The 21,964-nt window shown below is 39.3% G+C and overlaps 2 long non-coding RNA genes across 2 annotated transcripts; one reads left to right on the top strand and one right to left on the bottom strand.

Annotated features, from left to right (window-relative positions):
- Positions 1-12,356: 12,356 nt before the first annotated feature.
- Positions 12,357-13,694, bottom strand: LOC137470615 (uncharacterized). The gene is made up of 2 exons (XR_010997160.1): positions 13,435-13,694; positions 12,357-12,979 (listed from the first exon to the last, which is right to left on the bottom strand). It is a non-coding gene; the product is annotated as an uncharacterized lncRNA (long non-coding RNA).
- On the top strand, positions 13,608-17,880 carry LOC137470614 (uncharacterized). Its single transcript, XR_010997159.1, has 3 exons — positions 13,608-13,815; positions 16,541-16,674; positions 17,586-17,880. It is a non-coding gene; the product is annotated as an uncharacterized lncRNA (long non-coding RNA).
- Positions 17,881-21,964: the final 4,084 nt, after the last annotated feature.

The following is a 21,964-nucleotide window of genomic DNA, read 5'->3' as shown; positions in this document are numbered from 1 at the left end:
TATGGAGAGATAATTTAAAAGCCTGCCCATAAAGAGAAAAGCATTATTCCCAGAGCAGTAAAAGGTATTCTCAATTGTGCTAGTTCTTGTTTCTCCCACAACATGCCTCAAGCTCAAGCACTGGAGAGGTGATTATACGTGTGTGTACCTTTTAGGTCTGCCCTGGTTCAGGGCCTCCCCCTCCACCACACATGTCTGAAGCCGTGATTAGCCACCTACTTATGCAGAGGTTAAAATCTGGCCTTTAACCTCTTTCCTTTTTAGTTAAGCTTCCTGTGAAATGGGTTTAACAAATATAAATGGCACATTATTTAGAGTAATACTTTTAATGAGGTGACTAATAAGTGTAAACAGGTACTTAGCTGTTAGCATAGGTGTATCTGTTTAACCCAACTTATTTTTACCCAAGGAGTTTTTCACTTCTGCAGTATTGCCAGGTTGTCAAGCCCTCACTATCAAAGATTTCCCTGTTAGTAAGAAGCCTGATGCTGTAAGAGGAATTGGGCATTTCAGGTCAGTGTGTCAGGACGTGAGAGAATTAATGCTATCACAAGGCTTCTTCAACAAGCTCTTTTAACTGCAAGACATAACTGTTTAAGGAGTTTGCACATGAAAACTGGAATGTAACAAGAAATTACAACAGGGATGAACTGTCTCATTCGCCTTTATGTTCTGGTACCTATAATGTTACAGTGATTACAACATTCAGTATTTTCACTTCCTTCTGTGAGGACTTTGGGCTTCCTGTATTTTAGCTGTTGGTCCACATACCACTAGAGATCCTCAGACTTCTTCTCCGAGGGTTCCTCGGAGATATGAGGCACAGAGCCTAAGGCAATGGTCTACATGTGCTCTACAGGGGTGCACTCTGCCCCATCTCCATTCTTAGGTGTACAATTTGGGGATATGTAAAGTGATAAAATCTCCTGAATTCGAGGTTGCAATTAAGAAACTAGGCTCATACTCTGAAGGTGAAACAATAAACACAATACCAGAAATCAGGCTGTTGTTGCTACATTTCTCTCCAAATTAAGGTAGTTCTGTGGTAATTGCATGACAGATCTGATGACTGATTCCAAGAAGAACAAGGGTTTCTTAGCACTAGCATTATTTAAGATTCAGGTTGGTAGAAATACTTGAAATTATTGCTTTAGCAGTGACCTTGTCCAGAACAGAGTCGTTGCCTCGTCTTTAACACCACCCTGTTGAGTTACTGGAAGTTCAGAAAAGCACCAAGCTCCACAGGAAACTACACTGGAAGCACTGGCCCTGGCTGCCAGGCCTAAAATCTTTCAGCAGCTTTACTTGTTTCAAAGTGCAGAAGTGGTTCAGATGTCTACTCAGCTCCACCTACTCTTTTGGGAAGTTGCAGGTGTGTTTTGGCATGGCTCAGCTTTGTTGTTGGTTACCTGCTCTGTGTCTGGAACATATGGTATTGATACGATATTCACATTGATATGAGCATTGCAGCTCATATTGCCATGATGTAGGGAGGAATGGAAAGGAAAGCCAGCTAAAGGTCATCTGGGAAAGAAACCAGATCTGAGTTCACTTTAGAAAGTCATTAGAAAGCAAATGAGGACACTAAACGGATGCAAGGGTGGGGAAAAAAGCAGTAGGCTGATTGTGAAGAGCAAGCAGTGGAATTAGGACATTCTCCAGATGGACTTTACAAGGATTAGTCCCTAAGGCCATAGTTAGCTAGACTGGCCTTGGAGGTTAAGCTTTCTCAGTAAGCTACTAGTACTTTTCCTCTGAGGAAAAGCTATCTATTCTTTTTTTAGACGACTAAAGTTATTTTAAGTTTTGGTGTTTGTGATACGTCACCTTTTAATTAACTGATTATTTAAGGACAAGCCACAGTATAAGGTCAGTTGGAAGCCCAAAGGCTATATTTGGTCAGACTGATAGGAGAAGAGGAGTATATTCCATTTGGATCTAAAGTTGGTAATCTTTTAATTCTACCCTTTCTTGGAGTGTGAACAGCAAGAACAATAGGCAAGTGAGGAGATGTGGTTCAGTGTAGGTAGATGCCCCTTCTAGAATGAACATTTAAAACTCCAAAATGTTCTGTGCTCCATAACTATTTCACAAGCATAGGATGACACTTGATGCTGTTGTCCCAAATTTACAGCTTCCAGCCAAACAGTTTAACAAAGGAAACAAAAGAAATGGTTTATTGGTATTATTAGAGGCTCCAGCTATTGATATGCAATGACACTGGTCACAGTGTAATTGAACCAATTCTCCTGCAGCCAGTGAGGGGCCATTAGAACCTAGTTAAAACTGGGTTTTATTTTCTGTTCTTTCAAAATTTTAAGTTTTACAAAGTGGCCACTTGAATGAAGCCCTTTATCCCATGTCATTAGAGAATATTTTAGGAAGAGAGTTCTGTTTGGCAAAGGCCACTTAGTTCCCATTTCTTGAAAGGAAAATATTATGTTGTAGAGTAACCCAACATCTACAGTCATAGGAAACGGCATAGGAAAATGACCATAAATAAATATGTTTTTGACTTGAAGTTTGTGGTGTAGCAGTTATTTTAATGTCTGGGGAGAGATTGGGGAAGTATAGAAGATTATATTTTTTGCCTTTTTTTTTTACATGCTGTTGAAAGTATTAATAAACATTTAATGTATATATTATTTGCACTGAAAGAAATAGAAAAACATAATGTTCCTTGATATTCTACCTTCATTTTTCTGTATAAAATAAAATTGTACTCTAAAAATTAATACTTTTTTTTTTTTTTTATTCAGTAGAAACTCATAATTCAAAAGAGGTTTGAGTTTCTGTACCATAAAGACATACTTTCATTTCTTCCTTGGTAAAACAGGAGTGCTCTTTGACATCCCCAGTTTTGTGTCTGGCCACCTTTGATGTAGCTTGAGATAAAAATTCCCTTTCATTTCAAACTTTTCAAATTGAGAACATCAAAATATTTTTCTGTAAGGAGACACTGGAACAATTAATTTAAAATCTATCTAAAGAACCCTGTTCATTTTGACAAACATGAAATGATTTACTTTTTTAGCAAATAAATTACCCATGCAAAATATTGTCAGATTTCTCTGTGCTCTCTTGTTCCTCTTGTAAGTCAGGAACTTGCCATCCCCCTAAAAGCAAGGAGACACTCTTGGGAGCTACAGGGATATAAAATTGTCATTAAAAACAGTAATTTCAGGATATTTTCCAATAGTAAATCATGGTCTAAAAAAACTTCTGCAGATTTATCTGAATAACTAAAGAGAAATAAATGAAAATCTGTAAGATCCTACTTAGTTACCCCTTAACAATCAAATAGTAATAAGTAAATAGTCAAATTGCTGCCCAGCTATGCTGTGTTATGTGCTCAGCCTTGGGAGCACCTTCAGGCTCATGTTTTACTCTCTTTGCTTCGACTATATTTTCTGTAGAGGGTCCTATCCCTGTGTTTCCCAGGCCTTGACTATGTGAATGAAGTCAAGAAAAACCCTGCAACAAATCCCACCCCTGCTGTTCTTTCCAGCTCAGACTTTCTTAGCATTTGCCTTCCAGGACTTGGGCATGGGAAACTCCCCTTAAGGGAGCAGGGATGCTACTGCAAGGCCTGATGGGTGGCCAGGATTTCCCCTAGAGCCTCACAGCAAAAAAGATGGAGACCTCTCCTGAGTAAGAAGAGAGGATCAGCTGCTGACCTAAAGCCAGGTCACAGCAGCATGACTGATGTGCCTCAAAATCCATCACCCTGAAATTCCAGCAAAATAAGGTACAAATAACGGTGTCACTTCTACGTATCCTTTAGCTGTTTCAGATTTTGGGGTTAATGTTTTCCACAAAAACATTATGATCTTTTAGTACTTCTCTTTTCCAAAATGGAATTACTTCAAAAAGGCCTTTTTTGGCCTATCAGACATTCTTGGCAACTGAAATGTACAACTTATTTAGCTAGTCAACATATGCTGTCCATTTGCCAACAGGGATTTAATTTTGCCTCAAGTGATCAGTTTGTACTGTAATTTCTGGACACAGGAATAATAACATTGAACACATGTATTGTTGGGCTATTGTCTCCAGAGGATTAATTAAACATATAATTCAGATATTTCTTTTCTTAAGTTCATAATATGTATGCAATTTTGTTAAATGAAGACCCGTTTACTGGAAATAAATGTTCATCTTGGTTTAATCTGTTATATCCTGGACATCTATCAGAACCATGGCCCTTGTTTCAATACAGGGAATGTACACAGACTGAAGTTTCTGGTTTAAACATCAAGCAAAAGGAAAGCACTTAGGTCTTTTAACACACTTGTGTGTGTGTGTAGCTGGTCTGTGCTGCTGTGAAAAAGGGGAGTTAGTGAGAATGTCATATGGGGAGAATTACATCACGGGTGCACATAATATCTGTGGATGGATTCATCAAAGAAGAGATTTTCTCTTCTCTTTATTAAACAAGGGTAAACTGCAACTACATGAGGTAGTTGTACCAGTGCTTTGGAATTAGAAGTAAGATTTACCCAGCTAAATTTGATTTTTTGTTGTCTTTTCCATGCAGATCTGTCTACTTCTTTTGCATGCCTGTACAGAGAAAAATGGATGTATTCAGGCCTAGATACATGTGTTTTACCAGCTGCAGGCTGCTGAGTGGGCAGTGAGGGGAATGGAGCCACTCCAGACCTACCAATCCAAAATTCTGCATGTCTCGACAAATGGTGCACTCAGAGGTGGAAAGCAGGGGACAGTTGTGTTATACTACTTATAGCAATAAGTTATACCACAATGGATGAAAAAGAGATGGGGGTGGTTGGAAAACTGAAATTAGTACAGATGAGGAAGATTATTGGCAGCATCAAAGCCCAAAGTTCCTATCTGGCGAAGAAAAAGGGTGTGGGAACCGAAAATTAGAACAAAATTTGTATATTGCATTTCAGTCTAAAATGGTGACTGAAATAATGAAAGTCTATGTTTCCCTTCCCCCCTCCCTGCTTTTTTTGGCATCTTGAGAAAAGGGAAGCTTTGGGCAGAGCAGATGTTTGGGGAATTCCCCAGTGGAAGGCCTGCTTTGCCATGGAGACTTTTCCCTTTATTAGTAAGCATCAGTCACTGATGATCCACACTAGTCCAGCCAGGAGGCCCCTTCACCCATCCGGTGGGACCAGACCAAGCTTAAATGCCTAGGGCAGAATTCTGCCTCTTTCTTGTGCCCCTTCCTGTGCTCACACCCTGTGTCTGCCTTCTTGCACCTTCTCCCTCCTTCTCTCCCTGCTCTTTCCCTGCTGAGCCCCGGGGCCCTCTTTTCCCATTTTGCCATATTCTTAGAGACCTACTGAGTTATGCAGCATTCACAGTGAAGGGCAGGCATTTGGTTACAGCCAGATAACATCCCAGGACAACATGGGGTCTAAAGCAAAAGCAACCTGCTACCCCAGAGTATCTGACCTGTCCAAGCAACGGCTTCAATTCTAGAGAATGCTACAACATTTTGCACTACCTGGTTTTCCTTCCCTCTTGTTTGCTTTCTCCAGGACTAGAATGTGGTCTCCAAATAATCAACTTGTGATTCCCCAAGGGAAATAATTTTCTGTTTGGCCCAAGTTAAAGAGCTTAATTGAACAAGAAATTAGAATTGGATGTCACCTAACCACTAAAGGGACTTCCTGTTAAAACATCTTGCCATTTCAAATGTTTTGCTATGTTTTGAAGTTTCCTGATCTTGTGATTCCTACCTAAAAAAGAGACATTCTTAGAGCAGGTTAATTTCTGCCACCAAACCCATGTTAACTCCTCAGTGTAGCCAGTGAGTTCTCAGGGCCATCACATTTGAATCCCTCAACCAAATTTTCTATATTTTCAAAATGTCTTTTCATGTGAAAAAGCACAATATTTTTCACATCCTAAGTGGAAAAAAATACTCTGTTAATACTCTGTTATTGTGCCAATAACTCCTGCAGAGGAACATGAAACACAAGGTAAGGAAGATAAACGAAGGAGAACATATAAAGGAGGAACTCTGAGAACATGAATAAAGTGAAATTTGAGTGGATTTTTTCTTGGAGATGTTTTGATTTAGACTAGTTCATAAAAAGGGATATAGAACAAAATATTTGTTTGAATGTGCATGTAGAAAGACACAGAACAAAACCAAATAAGCGTGGCCTAAACACCCTGAGTTGGATACCATGTACATTAGATAGGATCAGAGAAGACAGAATCTAGTGGTTGTCAGGCACCCTGTTTTATCACTTGCACTTAATACAGTTGCTGTGGCAGAGCTCTCTTTTGCAACTTAAGCTCTGTTCTGCAACTCAAAAATAAGTTTATCCTAATTAATTGTTAATTAAACATTAGTTAATTAAACATTAACTCAGCACTTTTGCAGGGCTGACTTAAAGGGGATGGGCATGACATCTTGAAATTCAGTATTTTAGCTCAACATAATGTTTGTAAAGATTTCTGCTTTCACTCTTGCAAGTCTTTCCAGGAATACCTCTTTTGGCAGAGCACTCCCGAGCAAGAGGCAGTCAGAGAACAGGTGTCAATGAGGTTAAAAACTCCCCAGGAGTTTGTACCCCAGCAGCAAATTCACATTTCTCTGCCTTGCTTCCTTGTAGGGAAGTTTTCAGCTGAAAACTGCAGAGGTTGCAGTCTAAACGAACAGAGACGCAGGTATCACGTCTGAACCTTAACCAGTTTCCCTCTTCCACGCAGTCAGGAAAGAAAGTGGTCTTTTCAGTGAAATGAAACTTGGCCTGATCAGCAATATTTAGAACATGGAAGGAGAAAGTGTTAACATCAGCTGATATATTCTGAGTCTGGGGCAAGAGATTGTGTCACATCATGTGAGAAGGATAAAACTTTCTTGTCAGTGACAAACATCAAATGTTTTGTGGTAAGATCTGCTACCTAACAATGAGATGATAATTATAAAATAACATTTTTTTCACATTTTACCTAGGAGTATAATATCTCCACAGAGATGTGTTCAGGGCCAATTTCCAATCTCAGTTACATTAACTTCTGTTTAGATTAATTTCATTCCAGCTTTTTGCAAGCTTCCCTTATTGTAACTAGGGAGAGCTCCTGGGAATTGCCCTGACCTTGGCATTCATTCTCTCATGGCTGACTTGAACATTTTCTTTTTCACACTACAGAGACAAACTTTTCTGAAATGAAGATGGTTGGCTGGCATGTTAACTGTGGATGCTCACTAATAGGTCATTGCTTGTGTGTTTTAGAGTAATGGTTTCCACACCAAAATGAAGCAGTCCTCATAGTCCAGTACATTTTCTATCAGAATATGTATTTAAGGAGAGAAAAGGCAAAAAACCCCAAGAAAGTCCCTGGATGAGACTGCAATAAGGCAGTGGATGCAAAGGCTACAGGTCCTGCAGGTAGTATCCATAACACCAGGTAGGTAAGGTGAGAAGATTAGTTAATTACCAATAACAAAGGGCTACAAAATGATGCATTGAAAATATTTTTATTTTTCCTGTGGCATTTATTCCAGTTTCATCTGAATGCATGCTCATCAGACCATGATGTGAGAACGAGATCTGCAAACACTGTTTAAGCACTTACTGAACAGGTTTAAGTCCCACTAGGAAGAAGAGGCATTGCAACATCGTGTCCCAGTCCTTCTACACCTGTGCCCTAGCCAGGAGCCTATGACATTAAAAAGGTGGGAATGAACATAACAAACGGCTTCCTTCCCTCCTCCAGCATTTTGTGTAGGTGACGGGAGTGTGCCTGGGCACTGATTGTGATAGTTTGTATGTATGGGCTGCAAAGGACTTCTCTGAGCCACCAGGTACTTGGCATTGGCAGCAGAAAAGTCAGACATCACATTTAAGAAAGCAAGGGAGTGCATTGCAGGCAATGTACTGTACACGTCTTGTGCAATTAGTTGTAACAAACTTGGAGGTCTCTCCTGTGTACTCTAAGAGGTACTTACATGTCTCATATGCTACTTTACAGGGAAACAGTGCTGATGGAAAATCGTAGTACTTCCGAGCTGCAGTAAGACCCTGTATGTGGGAGACTGTAAGAGATGCAGTCTGATCAGGGAGAATAAAATGCTAAAAATATAGAATACTTCTGTGGCACAGAAGTATTTTCAAACTGATATATTTTCAATTTTGTCACATGAAATCTCCTCTGAGATTCTAATTTAGTTTGGTTAAGGCAATCAAGACTTTCAGAGGGAGGGGTATGATGGACTGTCTGAAGGAAGCTTGCTCTGTTTTCTTTGTTGGCTAGTGCTTCTGAACACTCATTTTAAAGCTTTGTGATACAATATGATTTTCAAAAGTTTCTCTGCATTGACTGAAGACTAGGTTTATCTATGTGAACAAATAGGCTTTGGAAATGAGACTGGACATGCTCTTGAATACAGGAAAAGAAAGAAAACTCTGTGTCACAAAACATATGTATAGGGATGGGAGAGGGGAAAAACATGTGGCAATTCTTTCCAGATAAAATTGTCAGTAATATTGCATCCCATGACACATTTATAGATATCAATTTCTTCCAGTAAAGCACAGTAGCTAATAGGAAGTGGAAACTTCGAGTGTTATTTTTTAGTATCCTTATCCTCTACAAAGTTTAAATGCAAGAGCCAAGGAGAATGCCAATGTAATGATGTGTTATGCGACAGCAGGTTATTTGACCTCCTTCCTTTGAAGTTGGCTCTTTTAAGATAGCTTCTTTGTCCTGCTTCTCTTAGAAAAAAGTAATTCCTGTTCCCATTGTTGTCAGCACAAGCTTATCAGTGACTTAAAAAAGATGACAGTTAGGATACCAGAGAGTAAATTCTTTGAAATCCGGAAACTATCCAGTTTACAAAATATTGAACCCATAATTCAGATCCCTGGATAAAGATGTAATTTAAACATGTGGGTTTTTGGAAGTCCATCTTTGAAAATACAGTTCTGTAAGACAGAAAATTAAGAATGAGAAACCAGTAAATGGTCATAGCTTTGGTTATTATCCCTTTGTCTTTTTCACATATAGGCACAGACATACATTTTGCACTCTGAATGTACCAGCTGTGCTTAGTGCCTTGTGAGTTTGGCCAGAAGGTGAACTGCAAAGCAGGCTTAAATTTCAGATTTTGAGTAGTTTGGGAAATGTTAATAAAAGATGAGATGTTGTTAATATAAGGAGTATCAGCTGTTTCTAAGTGCATGCTTTCCTGTCCTTGAACCACATTGACTATGCTTCTTTTATTAATCCCCTTTGAAAATGTCAGATTTTTAACCCTGGCTTTGGGAGAGGTGCAGAGTCCACTGTGTCCCAGCTCCTTCTCCCCTGCTTACACCAGCCTGTATCACTGTAGGAGCTGCTGCCTGTTGTTAGACAACAAATCCTGGAAGCTTGTCCTTCACTTGGTCACTTGGACATATCTGGTGAGTTGAAAAGAAGCTCTTATGGTCATCACCCCAGTAGGGCTGTTTCCCAGCAATTTTCCCTGTAAAACAACTGCAAGGGTCCATGGGGGGAGCGCACACACGTCAGTAATTTCATACCTGGCATCTTAGAGTAACCTGTTCTTCCTTTTATCTGTTTGTTCTACCCCACTTTATGCCAGTCTTGTGTTGTCCTATTGTCTTCTCATTTGCTTGACTGCCAAATCAAACTGATTTTCTGTCTTTCTTAAATGACATGCTTCAGTCCCTCCCTTCAGTCTACAGAGGGAATGAGATCTTTGCCACCTTTCACCCTGCCCTTGCTCTGTATGCTACATTTATACAGCTTTGTTCTTCTCTAGAAAGTAAAATCATCAGGGCCCACACTGTTCATTTTCATAGACAGGGAAAGAGGAAATTCAGCAAATGTATTAGTACAGGCTGAGCACAATAATGCTCATCTTTCTGTTCTTTGAATCTGCCTTAAGGCCAGTTGCATTAATATTATGATTCTTGATACATCTATGGAAACTGGAGTCTTCCAGAGAGCAGAATAACTAACAGGAAGCAGGAATTCTATTAATTTGTTTTTTAGAATCCACATATTTGCAGAATTTATAGCTTTTGAACTTAGATGTGTTTTCTGGTACATAGGCTTTGACAAAAGACATATTCTGTCTCTTATTTTGAGACATATTTTTTAAGGAGTAGCAAATGCAATTGTTCCATCAGAAACACCACTGACTTTATTTCTGCTCCTGGAAGAAACAGTGACAATGATTTCTTAATTTTATGTGCAAAACCACGTCAGTGAGACTATTCGTGTGAACAAGATGAGTGGTAGTTAACCTCAATTTAGCAGGGGAAATGAAAGTGCAGTATATAAAAAAAACATGCTATCGCTGGCTTTCTGTTCAGGCACTAATGCTATTTTTAGAAAAATCAAATGCATTAATTTTGCAACCCATGTCCTGCCACAGAGCTGCACATCTACGTAAGGACTGACAAAAGTCTTGCATAAAATCTCTGAGCAGCCATATTGCAACAGAGTGGGAAAGCTAAGAGTCAGACAGCATGTGAGCCAGCTGGAAAAATGAGAGCAAGGTACAGAAACCACCAGAAATGCAGAGAAGTTAAACATGCTGGCAAGTTTTCATGGTATATTGCTCATACTGTAGTTATCCGGTTGTGAAGTTTGTTAAGAAATGGATGTAATGCTCCATCTAATTGCAAACAGCTGCCTATTAGGCAGCTTGGCCAAAAGTTTTTAATTCCACCCTATGATGATGAAGGAAATGGGCAACTGTGGTCTGTGCTGTGTGTGAAATTTCTGAATGCTTCTTTGCAAAGTCACAAAGTGTGGTGCAGAGCTGAGAAAAGACTTTTGAATTGACTGCAAGCTTTAATGATGCAATCTCTTCCTAGTTTTACCCAAATGTGTTTGGAAAGCATGGATCTGCATAGGAGATCAAATTGCAGTTTTTGTCAACTTCACAAAGTTATTTCATATGAGGGTAGTGACTGCCAGCGGTGAAAGTGGTTTGAGCAAAAATTGGATCAGCTCATCTATTATGGAATTCCAGGCTGAAGAGGGAGAAGGAAGCTTGGAGGGTAGGCAAAAGGAAAGCTCTTGGGAACCCTTTAAATAGCTGACACGGAAAATATTGCAATCTGGTGCATTTTAGAAGTGGTTTCCTGTAAATGTAAAGTCTGTTGTGAATTAAAAAAAAAATAAAGAGTTTTCGGGAAGTCTTCATTTTTTTCAGTGTATTAAAGTTATCCAAATTTTTGAAACAGTGTAATTCTTGCCCACCACTAATTAGTTTTGGAAAACAGGTGTAGCCACTGAAATTTTTTACAGGCAGTATTTACTTGTCTTAATGTGAAGGACAAACAGTTGAGCACTAGGAGCAATCAAGGATGCTGTAAAGGGGATGAAATGCAAATTTTGCATTGCTATATGATCCCATACACATTTGTCTGTGGTATAATATCAACTTTCCAGAGAAAAGAGCTGCAACAGGTATAATCTCTCTGGGCCTCATCAAAGCAGTAATCCTGCAGCATGGATCATAGCACAGAGGAGGGGATACATGCAAGGGGACTAGGGACTATACACATACACGTATGGGGGCTAGGGAAAGGAGGAGGCTGGTATTGCAAAGGAAATGGTATGCCTAGATGGATGCAGACAAGGGCAGTTCCTGAGGGGCTTCGTGCTGAGGACTGATCTCGTGTCAGACTCTCTCTAGTGACTTGTTTGGTCATTTTTAGTTCCAAAGAGAGCTGAGATGGTACAACAATACTAGAATAATTGGAATGACCTAGAGTTGAGGATTGGCATAATAGGAACAGAAATGTAGTAACATTAAGTGCAAAGTCATCACATTGTTATGGATTAATGCCAATAATTTCTCTACATATTGGACCTCATCTTTTGGAAATGTATTAAGAGGAAGAATATGTAGTCATAGGTTACTGTGAGCTACCAGCATGACATGGCTTTAAAGAAGACCATGTCTAGGAAGGAGAGGGAAGCATTGCCATCCTAATAAAAACATAGCAAAATTATCTGGTTTGCTATGTACTGTTCTGGTCAGCCATGTTCAGGAAGGGGAAAATTCAAAGAGAAACAGATGCAAAGAAGGTGCAGAGAGGATTGGGAGAAGAACACTGTCTTCCACGAGGAGGAGATTAGAAAATTCTATCTCCCTTAGCCTAACAAAATGAAGGCTATAAAGGGATGTAATTGCCTTCCAGAAATAAATCAAAGAAGTAAAAAGTGGAAAGAGAAAAGAGCTATATATATCAAAGTCCAGTGCTGGCACAGGAACAAATGTGTATGAAGGGGATTTGAAATTGTGCAGGAAAAGAGAAGAAAAGTCTTGACCATCAAGGCAGGGAGGGTGTGCAACAGCCTTTGTGTGGGAGGAACAGCAAAAACTGAGTAACTTTCAGCTGAAGCTCCTCTGCTTTATGGAGACATTATATAAGGCTTCCAGTAAAGGCAGGAGATGATGAACCCAGTGACTCGGGAAGTTCATTCCAGCTCCTAATTAGCCTATCATTTTAGTTCCAGGATGTTGTAATCACTCAACCTAAATGTATCAAGTGAGGCGTACACTAAAGGCAAGCCTATTCCTTGTATGTGGGAGCTCTGTGCTTGAGCTGAGTCTCACAGCAGCTCTTACACTGGAACCACTAGAGGCATTTTTCAGTGAGATGCAATGCATCACTAGCCATTGCTGTACACTAGCACAATGTCTACAGATCAAGGGAATTGCACATGTAGCAAATTTAACTGCAATTCATCATCCTTGTGTTACATGTGTCAGAGAAGGGAAGTTAAAACTAGGGCTTTCTGATAACAAAACACCTTGCAAGAAGAAAATCTCCATTGTAATTACTTACAGACTTCTCCAGACATCTCAAATTGCTGTCATCATCATTATTTAATGTGTCACTGCATCCCACTTTTCCTGGAAGTTGCTGTTGATACAGTCTTCCATCCTTCCACAAGGCAAGGCATATTTCCTTTAGCAGATTGCAATGAGGAGTCCATTTCCAAGACTCATCAAGGATTGCAGCTGTACCTGTACTCAAGAAATTTTAATAGGAATCATCATTATGCATCAAAGGAAGGTCCTGACAAGAGTCATCAGCTCCTAAGGATATCTTGGCTACCCTTGGAGTTTAATATTCCATTCAAAGTGTATCAGGACCTATGTGCAACTGAAAATTCAACTCTGCATTTCCACTGTTTTTGCATGGTTGGTAGAAGACATTAACTGACAGAGTCTTAGAAAATGATTAGAGGGATGGAGCACCTATCCCATAAGGAAAGGCTGAGAGAAATATTGAGATTGTTCAGCCTGGAGAAGGGAAGACTTCAGTGTAACCTAATTGCAGCCTTCAAATACCTGAAGGGAGCCTACAAGAGACATGGAGAGAGACTTTTTCCAAGGGCATGTAGTGATGGGACAAGAGAGAACGCCTTGAAACTGAAAAAAGGCAGGTTTAAATTAAGTGCCAGGAAAAAAAAAATTACTGTGAGGATGGTGAGGCACTGGAGTAGGTTGCCCAGAGAAGCTGTGGAGGCCTCATTCTGGGAAGTGTTCAGGGCCAAGTTGATTGGATGCTGCCTTGAGCAATGACAGGTGTCCCAGCCCATGGCAGGGGTTTGTAACTAGGTGATCTTCAGGTTCACTTCAAACCCAAACCATTCTGTGGTTCTGTGATTCTATGAAAATGAGCAGACAGAAACACAGCTTTGTTACGGTCTAGCCAGACTGGCCGTAGACCTTTTTGTTCCACTGCTTCCAATATTTTAAAATCTCAGATGGAAAAGCAAGTCTTAATTTAATAATAAGAAGGAAAACACTGAATATTATTAACTTCATTATCAAACTCAATGCAGAATATTTCAGAGGTACAATTAACTAAATATATTTCAGATCATAATGGATCAATAAATTAATTAACACATATTGCAAACATTTTTTGAACTTGAGTGAGCAGGTATCTTTTCATGTCTCAGTGCCTGAGTAGCTGCACTTATTTTTCATAGATCTGTGGCATGCAGTTTCTACTGGAACTTCATCGGTATTTAAACAAACCTGAATTTCAGCCCCCTTGGTACTCCCAAATTAGTGCATGTATTCAGCAGTTTTAATTTTAAGTAATTATCTACAATAAAATAGAGTAAGAGAAAGGTAGCTAACAGACAGGGATGGGAAAAAAGTAGGAATCACACAATGTGAAACAAACTATAAAGAAAAAAAGGTAAAAAAAGAAAAAAATTTAAACAAACCCCATCCCAGTTGATTCCTGAGCTAAATAAATGTTTTATCTCTGTTTGGAGGACTCTTTACAACTTAATGTCACCATGTCATTGCAACTGAGGTTTATGGCCATTTTGTGTCTTTCCATTTAATTCAAAGTGTTTCTCTTAAACACTCCTGTTGCCTTCTCCCAAAATCCTTCTCAAAGCACCAAAATTCATACAATTTCTGTTATATCCTTCTTCTGCTCTCTTGTCATAATGCCTTCAGAATCCACTGCAAAAATTGTGGTCTATCAGGTGAAGAGCTATGAGTACCCTCCTACATCCCTACTGCTACTGTTTTTTTTTTTTTTTTTTTTTTTTTTTTTAATTAAGTGAAAATTACAGTATGGCTATTTAAGAAACTGGGCTATTTAAGAAATGAGTTTTTCATCTCATTTGTTTGGATGAGATAACTAACTTTCCTATTATTATTATTATTATATCATCACTTTAAAAACATTTTATTATTATCTTTGTCTGGAAAATCCCATAGAAGAGATTATCTTTCTATATTTGCTTTCTAGAGAGAGGTCCTTTACTCTGTTTGTCCTTTTCCCTGAAGATGAGTATAGAGATTACTACTACTATTAAAATCTGAAATAACCATCCTTCCTGACTCACTGCTGAGTTTTCTGCCTTTTCTGACTATAAGACGTAGTTGATGAAATATGTTTTTCTGGCAGTATGGTTTTTGAGCCTTCTGGTTTCATTAAAAAATTTGGTGTTTCAACAGTTTGTTGTCTGGAGAAGGAAACATCTCTTCTGGTGTCAATTTAAGGTGGTCATCACAGTCTGAAACAAACATGTGAGACTTTGTTCATCAAGTCTTTGTGTGATACATACCAGTAGGTCCTGGACCAGGAAGATCCCTTCTTGACTAAGCGTTAGATCATAGCCTTGGTTTGTGACAAAGACACAATGAAGACACAGCGTGTTTAAAAGATGTGCTTCAAAATACAGGACAGTGGTCAGGAAGCAGAGTTACTTATTTTTCTAGGTAGGAAGTTATTGTTTCCTAATTAGAAGCCAAAGTAGAAAAATTCAATGGCTTTTTTTCCCCCACCAAGTTCTAAAATAGTTATGGGAATATTACGGCTTGGGCAAAATTTCTCAGTTGTGTTAGCTATGTTGGTTTATTTTTCAGGATTTTTAAACCCATCATTCCTTCCTTTTCTTGACTAAAAATGATGTCACCCATAATAAAGTCATAATATCTTTTTGGTCATTACTTCTCAGTGGGGAAGACATAGGAAATTTTTAAAGAGAAAACTGTTCATCTTTATACTGTTAAAATGTATAGATATTACAGTAATTCTAATATTTCCCACTGAAAAAAAGGGAACCATTCTTTTAGTCACTGTACAGTCTTTGGGTAAATCTTTCCAATAAGTGAAACAACAAGGAAGAGGGCAGAAGAAAAGCCAATGATAACAAGAATACTTCTGCCTATTCTACCTATATGCATTTTGCAATTACAAAATGGGGTTAATTTTCCTTAATGGAAGAACTAATCAGATTTAAACATGTGAAGGAGCGAGTGGCAGAAACACTTCTGGGGGCATATACACATATTTCCTATGTGAATCTGGTCTAAGACACCTTGACTAGGGAAAATGTCTATTTTTTCCCCTTAAATCATTTGAATCACATCAAAGAGTGTTAGCATATATGCACAGGATTGAAAGTGTATAGGTTTGGATTTTTTTGAGTCTCTTTTCTTCACATTACACTGTGGTAACATTCTTCCTCTCTTGTGTCAGCACTTTTGGTTTTCACTCTTTGTGAAAGTTCCTCATTTTACAAATGAGTAGAGTCTATTTGCCTTGTAAAACAATGCCTATGATGAGACCATTTTTTTGCAGGCATGAAGCAATCTGTTTTTGATTTTGAGAATGAGGGATTTTTATTATCTGTTTAAAGAACACTCTCTGGTTGCTTACTTTTTTCCCCTGATGCATCAATAACACTAATAAAAAGGAGCAAATTAAGATTTGGCTTACGCTGGAGGAACAAACAAAAACATCTCACATGGATACTTGGTATTCAGAAATGCTTCTTTTTCTTTCCACTTTTGCAGAAAGTTTCTTTTCTTTCGTAACATCTAATGAAATACTACACCAAAAAAAAATAAATAACAGATTTCTTTTTCCCCCAGAAAATGCTGTTCACAGACACAAGGAGTAAACACTCTATGTCTAATACCTTCACAGGGAGCTTTGGTCTTAATGATCTGAGAAGATCTACAAAAGATGTGAAAATGGCTATGAGTGGCTATGTGTAAAATATTAATAATTTTCCTGCTATTTTGTGTTCCTCCTGTTTCTTTTAGGCACCTGCTCTTGCATTATGTGCTCACTTTATAAGTGTACCAGGTTGGACTGGTAGATGCTTCACATGTAGGCCATGTGTGCTAAAATGGGACCTCACTCAACTAAAGCATCTCTTTTCTCTCCACTCAACAATGTGAGTAAAAATAGAGATTGTTGAATGGAGTTTTTCCTCAACATAAGGCCTGAGGGCCTCTTAACAAAACATCTGTGAAATGAATTGTTCATGAGCAGACTAAATGTGTTGATTAAATTTCCAAAATTTTCTCTGGTCAATTAGAAAGCCACCTGTAGAGTATTTTTCCCTTAACCCACTAAGACACAACTGATAAGCTGCTGACTATTTGGAGCTAAATTCTGCTTTTATTTAAACAGTTCACAGTCATTTGAGTAGCTCGGCTAAAAGTCATGCATGCATTGAGATTTCTTCCATTAAGGAGGAGTGATTGTCAGCCTCATCCAGCTAAAAGCAGTTTCCTCTTGACACATATATGACTTTATGACAACTTGCAGATCCTTGCATATGCTGCAGCTGATCAGGGGAAGTTTCTCTCTAGGATTAGGATGTAGGACAAGGTTTTGCCTTGTGAATTTCACCTGCCCAGGTGCTGGGTTCCTGATCTTCCTGGGCTCAGTTTGCAGGTGGAACCGCTCATTGACCTTACAGTGGTTAAAAGCCTTTATTACTGCTTGTGTTAAAGGAAAGTTACCTGAGTAAGAGTCTATGAGATTTTGTGGGTGTGAGAGACCAAAATCTGTTTGATCTGAGATCCTAACCCCGTTTTTGACACTTCAATGCATTATTTCAAAACGTTGTTGTGCTTGGTAGTTTGTTGTGTGCCCTCAGTACAGAACGTGGCCACCAGGTAGGACTTCGCTGCCTGACAGGGTGGCAAAAATGGCTGGTGTTTAGTAGCTCAGCCAGTCTGGAAACCAAGCACTACCATTTTGGAGAAAAAGTGAAGCTATCATCCTTTCTGCCATGAGGGGAGGTTTGTGGCAGCTGCAATGTATAGACTGCCATGCAATTTGCTTCTACTGGGTCAGAAGCCACTGGACACCACTGGGTGGATGCTGGAGCTCTTAACTCTTTAGCAGCTCCCATTCCCATGGCACAAATTCAGCCTATCACAGAAGAAAGAGTAGCATTCCCCCAGAAGTAATGAGAAATCTGAATTGGAGGCAACTGCTCTGCCCAACTTGAACATTGCCAGTGTCTCAGCACACATAACTGGGAAAGATCCAGATGGAACCAATTCCCACAGTCCAGTGGATGACATGAAGTGGAAAACATTCAAGGAGGGTAGAAAACAAATAAACAAACAAATAAAAAAATCAAGAAAAACTCTTCTTGTTTCTTATTGCTCAACAGTTTACTATAGTTATTGTTCCATTTTGGCCACAGACTTGTGACCCCTCTCATTTTATTTCACACTGCTTTCAATTCCCTTTTTAAAACAAAACAAAACAACTCAAAGTGTTGCTAAAGCTGTGTCAAACTTATTTATTGCTGTTTGCAAGTCTTGCATGGGCTGATGGTAGTATCAATACCAGAGATGATGGGACACCTGTCCCATCCTCACCATTGCGCACACAGTACTGAGCCACCAGTGATGTGCCTTGATTGGACATTGTAGTATTAGATGAAAAGAGAGGTATGAGTTAAAGGAATAATTGCATTTAACAATAGTCTGCATAAACACTAGGCTTCCATCCTTGTGCTAGCACTGCTTGAAGTTTTGAAGTGCTGCTAATGCAGGATCAATTAGTGTTTTCACAGTCTAAATAAATACACACAGTATATCTATACCTATATTCATATCTTAAAATGCATACATACAAATACTTATGTGTACAAATGCATTTATTTGCATACAATATGTCTAGAAAATTGTGATCAGAGTGGATGTCAGGAAAAGCACTGCCTGAACTAGCTTATATGTGTGTACAAGGCCTTCTCCTCCATATAACTGTTTCACCACCTTTATCTGAGAGCAGCTAAAACATGGATGTGGCACAGAGAAAGTACAACACTTTTAGGGTGCCGTGCCTGCTTTTGCAGAGGTGCTATTTACTGCTTACATGCTATTTTAAGGACACAGATGTACTAACACAAGTACCTCTGTTCCATAATTTGCTGTCTCTAATGGGAGTAATGGGAGTAACCTGTCTAGTCGGCAGAAGACCCTCACCCTGGAAGACTCAAGACTGTAGGGAAGCTGAGCCATCCCCTTCCTGGACTGGCTCCATGTCAGGCATTCTATTTTGCTTATAAAATGTGAGAAAAGCCCCAGCGGGGTGAATGGTACTTGTGCTGGCAAAGGAGAGAAGCAGCCTGTGGAGATGTAGCTTTGTTCAAAGCAGAGATGCCTGTGGACAAAAGCCTCCCAGTTCATATTTCCTGGTCCCCAGGAGGTTTAGCAGTCTGTAGCCAGGGACTTGTCCCTGGGCCCAAGCTTGCTCACACAGTGTGCCTCGGCGTGGGGTAGGAGAGACCCGTGTCTGCACTCTGAGGAGCCCCGTGGATGCTGGCACTTCCAGGGCTGTGTGGCTGCCGGTTGGAGTTTTTCTGGAAGACAGTTCTGGAAGTGGGTGCCTCAAGCCATCTACATCTTGCCTTAAGTCCCAAAGCACTTTTTTTTTTCCTGTTCCTGACTCAATGTGCCTCAGAAGACTTCTGGTAACAACTTGCTTTTGGCTGGACATACCATGAGAAAATAACTCCCTCAGTGCTATTTTTTTTCTGGCTCTCTTTTTCTGAGTCCTGGACAGAATTAGAAAAGCACAGTCACACCTCTCCTCCTTCAAACTGTGAATTTATTCCCAGTCTTTTCACTTTTCCTCTTCTCTTTGACCACTTTGTTCCCTTTTTGATTACTTTGTTCCTTGACTGGACTCCGTCCAGTGTCCCCACAGGCAGAGCCCCAGCAAGACAGGGTTTGCCTTTACTTTACATATCATCTGGCCAGTGGTGCACCCCTGCCAGCAGGAGAAATCCAGGGAAGGAAGCATCCCAGGTTCCAAAATGTATTGCTGAAGCTCTGCCAACAAATGTTAGGGTGAAATAATGGTATTCAGAAGATTATTTGCAGTTTTTGCTGGTGGCATCAGAATCTGATCTCAATTACAATGAAGTAACCAGGCTAGATTTGGATCTGGATTAGACTGACCACATTTAAGTCCCTTTTAAAAGTTTGCTTCTGCCACGCTACTCCAATGAATCAAGTTGTCTTGCACATAAAGGCATATTATTGTCCTACTTCCTTAGCATCTTTCTATTTGTTTGTTTATTCTTGGGCTTATGTATGAAATTTTCACCAGTAAAAATATAATAGGCTTTTAAATTAATTTAATTAAAAAGATACAATCGTCTGTGAAGACTCTTAAATTGAATTAAACCCATTTTGTTATGGACAGAGCATCAGCATTGCAAAGTTGGTCTAGTACTGCCCTGTATAAGGGTTTGTTTAAGCAGTTACTTCTGATTGTGCCAGGTGTTTACAATTCTGGATTATTTTTCTGACATTTCTAGCTGAGACCTTCCTAAGTGTATATCTCACTTAGATGCTTTTGGAGAAGCTAACAACCTGGATTCAACTGTTTTAAAGGATGACATTAAGAAAAAATACATTGGCAAAAAGTTGATTTTATTTTTCTTTTGTCCCTTTGCTTTTAAGAAGGGCTAGTGCTTCCATGCATTGCCACTAGGATTTGAAACTTGTCAGGGGAGAATAATTTTTTATATCTGCAGTGTGTTCTTTCAGTTTCCAGTGAAAAGGAGATTGAATTTTGCATACTCACCATGAGTTTTGTGAGGTATTTTTCTAAGAATTATGGTCATCTGCGACCTAATCTGCCCCGCCACAATTCCTCCCATGATGAGAGTCAGTTAAAGATATCCTCCATCTGGGTTTTCTTGGACATATCCTCCTTTTCTCACTCTGGAAACCTTGTCAATGCAGATTTTGAGGAATTCATATACATGTCCTGCCCAGATGGTCTGAGCATGTGTTGTAAGTCTGGTGCACTCCAGAAGTCCTTGATTTACAGCACAAAGTAATTGTCCATAGTGTGAGGAACACGGTCATGATACTCGCTCAATAAGTGATGGAAAATAAGGAGCCATGCTGCTCTACATAGGGAATCTTGAGCAAAATGGGGAGGTTTGGAAGCACCCGATTTGCTTAGGCAGACTGAGGGAAGAGGCTTATTTCTTACGCCATCATTTTAATGCAAATTTTAAGCCCAAACTTTTAATGCTACTTATGTCTGTATTATGAACATAAGGGACATTGATGTTCACATTGTACTCCCAGATTGTCCAGTTGAAAGAAGGACAGTTTCTCACAGTAAAGAATCTTTTACCTGATGAATATTTAAGAAAATCACAGTAATGATTTTAATCTAATACAAATACAAATTAAAGCATGAACCACAATAAATGAACAGTTGGTCACTGAAATTTGATTTCCTGCAAATATGCCTGCTATTTGATGGTGGTAGCAAAGCCTTGTGCATAGAAAATATGTCAAATCCAAAACGGAGTGGATGAAAGTATTATCTAAAGTTCCAAATCAGGAAATTTCCACTTAGGATGACCTAAAAAATGAACAAAAACCTAAAGCACATAGTCAAAAACTGTTTGATACCAATGTCCCTGAACAGCAATACTTAAAATTACTACTGCTCATGTCATTTCCCCCAGGTTTGGTTTGTGATCTCTGTGTGTACTAATGTGCCAGAAGAGCATGTCTTTTTGGGAAAATTTGTGGCCTGCATTATGCAGTGAGTTAGCTGCAAAGACAGCAGGTCTCATACGTTTGAGCTGGGCTCATACATTTTTGGACTTATTTATGGCTGCGATTTTCCATGTATTGTCCCCTAATACCACATGGTCATTAAAAACTCAGGAGGTATTGGACTGGCATGTAGGGCCTTCCTTCACAGGTAGGACTGAGGCTGCTCTGACCTTGTAGCTTAAGCAATGAAACAGGAAAAAAAATTGCTTTGCCAAGATAAATCAGACTTCAAGTTCCTGGGGCTGCTCTGCACTTGGCTTCCCCTCTGCTCTGTAATGCCATGCTGGTGGCCCTCCATGTCAGGACAGGTACATCATCTGCATCACACCTACATTTGGTCTGTCATTTAGGGGTATTTTAGAAAGGGTTTTATTTTTGTTTCTGTATTTGCAGTGTTTTGTGCAAAGGTTGTTTCACCTCCATAGACATTTCTAAGGCTAATTGGGATCTAATCCTTGACAACCTGTGAAGATGCAGGTAAGGTTGAACTGGTCATGTTTGGGTCTTCCATCTCACTGGTCACTGCTCATTTTTCTTCCAAATCAAGTCAAACCAAGCAATTCCAGAAGTTACCTTGCAGCAAAATTTTGGGAAGAATTCCTTTTAAAGACATTTTAAAATGACAGA

Source organism: Anomalospiza imberbis, chromosome 3, assembly GCF_031753505.1.
Source record: "Anomalospiza imberbis isolate Cuckoo-Finch-1a 21T00152 chromosome 3, ASM3175350v1, whole genome shotgun sequence".
Lineage (NCBI taxonomy): Eukaryota > Metazoa > Chordata > Aves > Passeriformes > Viduidae > Anomalospiza > Anomalospiza imberbis.
The sequence above is the reverse complement of the archived record's forward strand: the minus strand, read 5'-3'. Positions and strand labels throughout refer to the sequence as shown.